The sequence below is a fragment of the Saimiri boliviensis genome, chromosome 8, assembly GCF_048565385.1.
Source record: "Saimiri boliviensis isolate mSaiBol1 chromosome 8, mSaiBol1.pri, whole genome shotgun sequence".
Lineage (NCBI taxonomy): Eukaryota > Metazoa > Chordata > Mammalia > Primates > Cebidae > Saimiri > Saimiri boliviensis.
The window spans coordinates 60,257,490-60,264,705 of record NC_133456.1 but is presented as its reverse complement, the minus strand read 5'-3'; the positions used below and the strand labels follow the sequence as shown (position 1 = coordinate 60,264,705).

Here is a 7,216-nt window from a genome sequence, read left to right as displayed (position 1 = left end):
TTTTTTTTTGAGACAGAGTTTCGCTCTTGTTACCCAGGCTGGAGTGCAATGGCGCGATCTCGGCTCACCGCAACCTCCGCCTCCTGGGCTCAGGCAATTCTCCTGCCTCAGCCTCCTGAGTAGCTGGGATTACAGGCATGCGCCACCATGCCCAGCCAGTTTTTTTTTTTTTTTTTTTTTTTTTTTTTTTTGTATTTTTAGTAGAGACGGGGTTTCACCATGTTGACCAGGATGGTCTCGATCTCTCGACCTCGTGATCCACCCACCTCAGCCTCCCAAAGTGCTGGGATTACGGGCTTGAGCCACCGTGCCCGGCCTCTATTTTTTAAATTGCAAATTCTATTACCTTGCACTACCCGAACTCTGTTCTTCCTATTCATGATGGGAATAAGATAAATAAAGAAGGAAATAATGAACGTGAAGGTAACTTCCCAGTATTCACCCTGCCCCAGACAACTGGCTGAGCCAATCATGATTATTTCATAGCCTAGTAAACAAGAATTTTCAGCTGACAATAAGATAGCAGGGAAAACCTCATGAGGTGGGGGGTTGCTTCTAAGCAGATTTCCTACTCCTAAGAGAGAATCACAGAAGCCTCTTGTTCTAGACATAATTGTGACTATATAGGAAACTTGCAACTTTCAAAAGCATCCTGCTTTTAGATTGAAATAATGCTATCCTGAGAATGCTCTATGAATTCAGACTCTGAGTTCCTCAATGATATCACTAAGCCATTTAGAATACCAGATTTAAAGCTTGCCCGGTCTGGGCTCTGTTAAGTGAGATAATACATCTTCTATTTTTAAAACTGTCTTGAGTCAAGTTTCTGCTACCTGCAGTCAAAAGCACCCTACTCTATACCAGTGGTAACCAAACAATGGTTACATACTTGTTTGGGCATTCAAGATCATTCTTCTGACCAGAGTTTTATTTAATATAGTTGAGTAATAAACTATCCCAAAACATAGTGGCATAAAGCAACCAGTTATTGTACTCACAGATTCTGTAAGTCAGGAACTTGGACAGAGCACAGAGAGAATAGCATGTTTATGCTCCATGATATCTGAGGCCTCAGATCGGGTCCTTAAAATCTTGGAAGTCTTTAGAGTCCTTGAAGACTGAGGGCTTGATCTCATCTAAAAGTTCATCCACTCACAGTTTTGTTAGCTATTGGCTGAGAATCTAGTTGAAGCTATTGGCTAGAACATGTTCATCTGCCTTCCTCAAAACATGATAACTGGGTTCCACAGGTGTGCATCCCAAGAGGGAGTGAGAGCCAAGCAAAGCCACAACACCTTTGATGTACTAACTTCAGAAGTCACCCAGTATTACCTCCATTGCATTCTATAGCTCAGGACAGTTACCAAGATACATCCAGTTTCAAGCAGAGGGAACAAAGAAATGTCATTATCACGTTGTAAGAATAGCATGCAGCATGGGATGTATATTTGTATGGCCAACTTTGGAAATGCCATCTGCCACAGTTTGCTTCTGGCCACAATAATTCACAACCCTAGCACATGCAAAATATACCATTCCTCTCTTGAAACCTTCAAGTCTTATTGCAGAATCAGCTCAAAGTCCACTATCTTGTCACCACAGCCAGCTCAGGTCCAGGTACATTTGTAGCTCCTCAGTTGCAATTCTTCGACTTATAAGTGCTCAACTATATTCCTCTCCATCATAAGACTGTTAATCAATGAGATAAGTTATATATTCTGGAAACATTCAACATTCAATGGTGGGACAGGCATAGACTCCCTGCTAAGAACAGCCCTATTCATAAAGAGGGAGCATGGGAGACAGACTGTCATCACTGTTTCACCACAGTTCAAAAATTCAAACAGGTGTACATTACCATTCCATTGATTAGAGGAGCTGTTACCAGACACACACAACACACACACACACACACACACACACACACACACACACACACGCACACAAAGGGTTACTCTCTGACATAACGGATGTGTCAATTTGCTCAAGTATGGTAATCATTTCAGTATGTATATAAAGTATATTGAAACATCATGTTGTACAGCTTAAATATATAACATTAAGTAAATAATGTTTTAAAGTAAAACAAAATAAAGTCTAACCATTTTCAAAGTGGGAGAACAAAGACCCCATCTCTTGATGGAACAGTGTCCACATCATATTTTAAAAAGAGAATGTGGGATGGAATATATAGCTATAGATATAGATTCATTCATTATGGAAAATACAATCTGCTGCAACTAGCTCAGAGATATGTTTAATTAGGGTTAGTTTCATATCTATAATCTATAAGCAGTCCTAGGATCATTGAATAAAATGTACATGCCGGATGAAAAGTCTGAGTCTGACTACCAGCTGGGTCATCAAGAATAAGATTCAATCCCTTTGTAGGCCTCATTACTCTTATTTACGAACGATATAGTTAAAATAGGCCATCCCTAATGTTGTTTCCATATCAAAAGTATACTGTCACTCATTCATTTTAAAAGATGCTCAAATGTTTTCTACCCATTGCTGTTTATCTGATGTTTACTGATTTTGCTTAAACATCAGTGTCCTCATCTGGGAAATGAGTACAACCATAACAATGTTTATCTTTTAAGGTTTGTTATGAATTGAAATAATATATGTCAAAAAGCTTAAAGTAAAATCTGAAACACAGTAATTACTTAATAAATGTTGTCCATTATTTAACGGAAAATTCAATCACATTAGACAACCACACTAGTTTGACCACTTGGAAAGCATATCAGTTAAAAAAGAAGTTATTTTTATCAAAATGTTAAATCAGTAGATACAGACACAGGCCAGATACATATAATCTCAGTCTCAAACGTGAAAAGAAATTGCTCTTTTCTGTTATTTTTAATAGAAAATATTTACTGGTACCAGACCGGGTTTTAAAGATTTATATGCATTTGATGCTTACATAAACCTTATAAGGCAGTTTTTAGAATTGAAAATTACTATATTTACCTACCTTGTGAAATATTACTTTCTACACTGCTATAAATTCTCTACATTTTTAATACTTTCCTGCACTACCAGATATACCAGGCGAAAATGTTTAAGGGAGATACTGAGGGTTATTAATAGACATCATTAGTAATAAACCATAATGTTAATTTCATGCCCCAAATGCTTCTTATCTTGCTTCTAATTGAAAAGAATTCCTTGTCTGGACCTCTCAGCCTCATGTCACCCCCAAAGCATAGCCAAGGATTGGTTCCCTTTCTTAAAGAGTTAGACAATAAAAGGATGACTAGGAAAGGGCAACCTTTCAAATAAGAGTTTCTAAAATAAGAGAAAAAAAAAATCTGAAAGAGAATAGATAGGGAAATCTCCCCTAATCATATAATGTCTTTATTCCAATCATGAGAGTCCCTATTTCAATCATTGTCTTTTGAATTATCAGGCTACCTTTTAAAATATAAAACAGTTTAAGATATTAAACTGAATTCTTGCCCTTGGACTTTTCAGAGCTAATATTTGTTGGGAATCTCCAAGAAGGGTCTGTGAAGTATATATTTAACCTTGAAACTCATTTTTATTTTTCTTGTTGGACTAGTATTCATTGGAACATTCAGGGACTGTCAGGGTGAACTTATCAGTAATATACACATTCTTGGCAGCTATTCAGATGGTGAAATGGTAGTTTTGGTTCAGGAAGGATGTAAGGGGAATTGAGGCACTTCTTGGGTATACAGTCATAGATGGAGTGACACACTGCAGCACCCCAAATATCAGGATCAGCAGGAAGGCAAGAATGCCGGAAAAATGGAGACAGGAAGAAGGATGCTCCCCCAGATACGTTTAAATCACTTTACAATATTTCGTTTGATCCTACAAACTTCTGTGGGCTATTCCTTCCATTCAACATGTGAACCATAAAATGCCTGATCCAGGGACCTTATCATGCTGGTCCTTACTAATCCTTGTACTCCAGAGCATGAACTATCATCTATAAAATGTGGGACATGGCCGGGCATGGTGGCTTATGCAGTTATCCCAGCAATTTGGAAGGCCAAGGCAGGCGGATTACTTGAGGTCAGGAGTTAGAGATCAGCCTGGTCAACATGGTGAAACCTTATCTCTAGTAAAAATACAAAAATTAGCCAGGCATGGCAGCGCATGCCTGTAGTCCCAGCTACTTGGGAGGCTGAGGCACAAGAATAGCTTTAACCTAGGAGGCAGAGGTTGCAGTGAGCCAAGATTGCACCACTGCACTCCAACCTGGGCAACAGAGCAAGATTTTGTCTCAAAAAAATAAAATAAAATGTGGGGCATGGACTAATTTAGTTATGGCAAACTAAACTGGTGAACCTGGTGAACCAAACAGCAGAATCATTCCACTTGCTGATGCTGATCAATTCCAGTAACTTCTATCTATTTTTATTAATAAAAAAATTTTTAGAGACATGAGATCCTATTTCTCATTGGTAATATGATAGGAAACGGAGCCATGATCAACTTCCCTGGTCTGCCTAGAGTTTAGGTGTGGAGAATGAAAACATATGGCCTCTTGTCTGCCATCCAGCACCAAGGACTCATTAAGTTCTGATAGTTTATGATCCCGACCCTGATAAGCAACCCATGGGCTGCTGTTTGCTGTGGATTGTACCACTGTCTTCCCTAGAAGGAGGAATGTAGTAAGAGGAGCCTGATAGTTGAAAATAATAATAGTGGTGATAAAGTATGGATATAAACATCATATTCTTCCTTTTGGAATAAAAATAAATGACACCTTATACCATTATTTGGGAAGCTTTGGATTAAGTACCAACTCCTCACAAACATAGAAGCCCACACTCTCAAGTGGTACAGCCTTTGTCATAATTTAAAACATTCATTCACATAAGTACGATATATGCTATCCGTCTTGGACAGTTCAAAGTATTCCACTTAATTTTATTGATTAAAAACTGAATTTTGGCCAGGCGCAGTAGCTAACTCCTATAAATCCTAACACTTTGGGAGGCTGAAGCAAGAGGATCAGGTGAAGTCAGGAGTTCGAGACCAGCCTGGCCAACATGATAAAACCCCTTCTATTAAAAATACAAAAATTAGCCAGTGTAGTGGTGCATATTTGTAATCCCAGCTACTTAGGAGGCTGAGACAGGAGGATCACTTGAACCCAGGAGGTGGAGGTTGCAATGAGCAGGGACTGTGCCACTGCACCACTCCAGCCTGGGTAACAGAGTGAGATTCAAAAAAAAAAAAAAAAAAAAAAAAAACTAACTTTTTAGCCTTGCCCAGCTTTTAACAATTAAACAGCGAGTCCCACACATCTCTGGGCCAATTTTTGTTTGAAAATGGCAGCTCCCAAGCAGCCACTGGTGATGTCAAGGGCATGCACAAACTCCTCCTCACTTTCCCCACCTTGGGGCAACCAAACCCTTCTGGTGAGGAATTTGCCAGCTAAGCTGACCGCTGAGAAGAAAGAGGACTTGCTTAAGTACTTCCGTGCGCAGCTGGTACACATCCTGTCAGTTAAGGGGCAACTGAAACATACAGCTTTTGCCACGTTCCCTAATGAAAAAGCAGCTATAAAGTATTGACAAGACTACATCAGCTGAAACTTTGGGTCATACTTTAGTCCTCAAATTTGCAAAGAGCAAGATTGAGTTCACTCCCTATGTCCCACTTCAGGCTCTGGAAAAAAAAAAAAAAAGTCTGATTACCCTATAGAATATGATAAAGAAAAGAAAAAACTTGGTTATTCAACAGTAGAAAATTGAATTGCACCAAACCATGGGCTGACTTTTCCTTTAAATTCATGCCTCAAGTTTGTACCCACCACCTTCCAGCACAATCCTAGCAAACGTCGTGAATGCTTTGGCAAGTGTGCCTAAGTTCTATGTTCAGATCCTTCATCTTATGAATAAAATGAATTTGCCCACACCTTTTGGACCAATTACTGTACAACCCTTCATGTTTGAAGACTATATGGCATTTCGTGCACCTTTTCCACCCACATCTCCTCAGCCACCTGAGGAACCTCCTTTGCCAGATGAGGATGAGGAGTTATCTAGTGAAGAATCAGAATATGAAAGCAGTGATGATGACGACTGACAGAGAATGAACAAACTAATGGAACTAGCAAATCTTCAGCCCAAAAGACCCCAAACAACAAAGCAGCGCTATGTGAGGGAAAAAAAAAAGAGAAAAATAACGGATTTGTTGCATATACCTTCATGTCCTTCACACAGCAGCTTACATCCAGTGATGTTACCTTCAGATGTGTTTGACCAATCTCAATCTGTAGGCAATAAAAGAATTGAATAACATATATCTACTTACATGCCAGCTGCATTTAAGAAAGATTTAGAGAAGGAACAAAATTGTGAGGGAAAAAAAAATCATGATTTACCTGCTACTGAAGTTGATGGATCCAATATAGGATTTGGAAAAATCTTCCCCAAACCTAATTTGAACATCACAGAGGAGATTAAAGAAGACTCTGATGAAATGCCACCAGAATGTATTTCTAGAAGGGAGTTGGAAAAGGGCAGAATTTCTAGAGAAGAAATGGAAACTCAGTTTTCGGAAGTTATGAACCTGGTGAACCAAACTGTAGAATTTATGTAAAGAATTTAGCTAAGCATGTCCAAGAAAAAGACCTTCAGTGTATTTTTGAAAGATATGTTGACTTTTCATCAGAAACAGCAGATCATGTTTGATATATGTTTGATGAAAGAAAGTCATATGAAAGGACAAGCTTTCGTTGGACTTCCTAATGAAAAAACAGTAGCAAAAGCCTTAAAGGAAGGTAATAGATATGTGTTTTTGGAAAACCCATGGTGGTTCAGTTTGCTTGATCTGCTAGACCAAAACAAGATCCTAAGGAAGGAAAATGAAAGTGTTAAAAAATTAATAAAATAAAGGTTTCTTTTAAATCCCGTATCTTTCAAGTGCTTTCCAACTTTGAGGGGAAGAAATTGACCACTTGGACTATGGATCTGTGCATGACAGCTTTGAAAGTGTATTTTAAAATTAGATCTATATGCATTTAAATCAGTGTATTGGAACTATATTATATGTATTTTAGTGACTTTTCTAAAATATAATAAATTACTTTCTTTGTAATAAAAAGTGAGTCCATATAACAAAGAAATCCTTCAAGTGTTTATATTCAAAAAATTGTATGAAACTTTCTTTTAATCAGCACTTTCTTATGGTAAAATGCACATGCAACATGTCTACTGTACTGGCTTTT

At 38.2% G+C, this 7,216-nt stretch overlaps 1 pseudogene; it reads left to right on the top strand.

The window, feature by feature from the left end:
- Positions 1–5,312: 5,312 nt before the first annotated feature.
- On the top strand, positions 5,313–6,866 carry LOC101044458 (RNA-binding region-containing protein 3 pseudogene; annotated as a pseudogene).
- Positions 6,867–7,216: the final 350 nt, after the last annotated feature.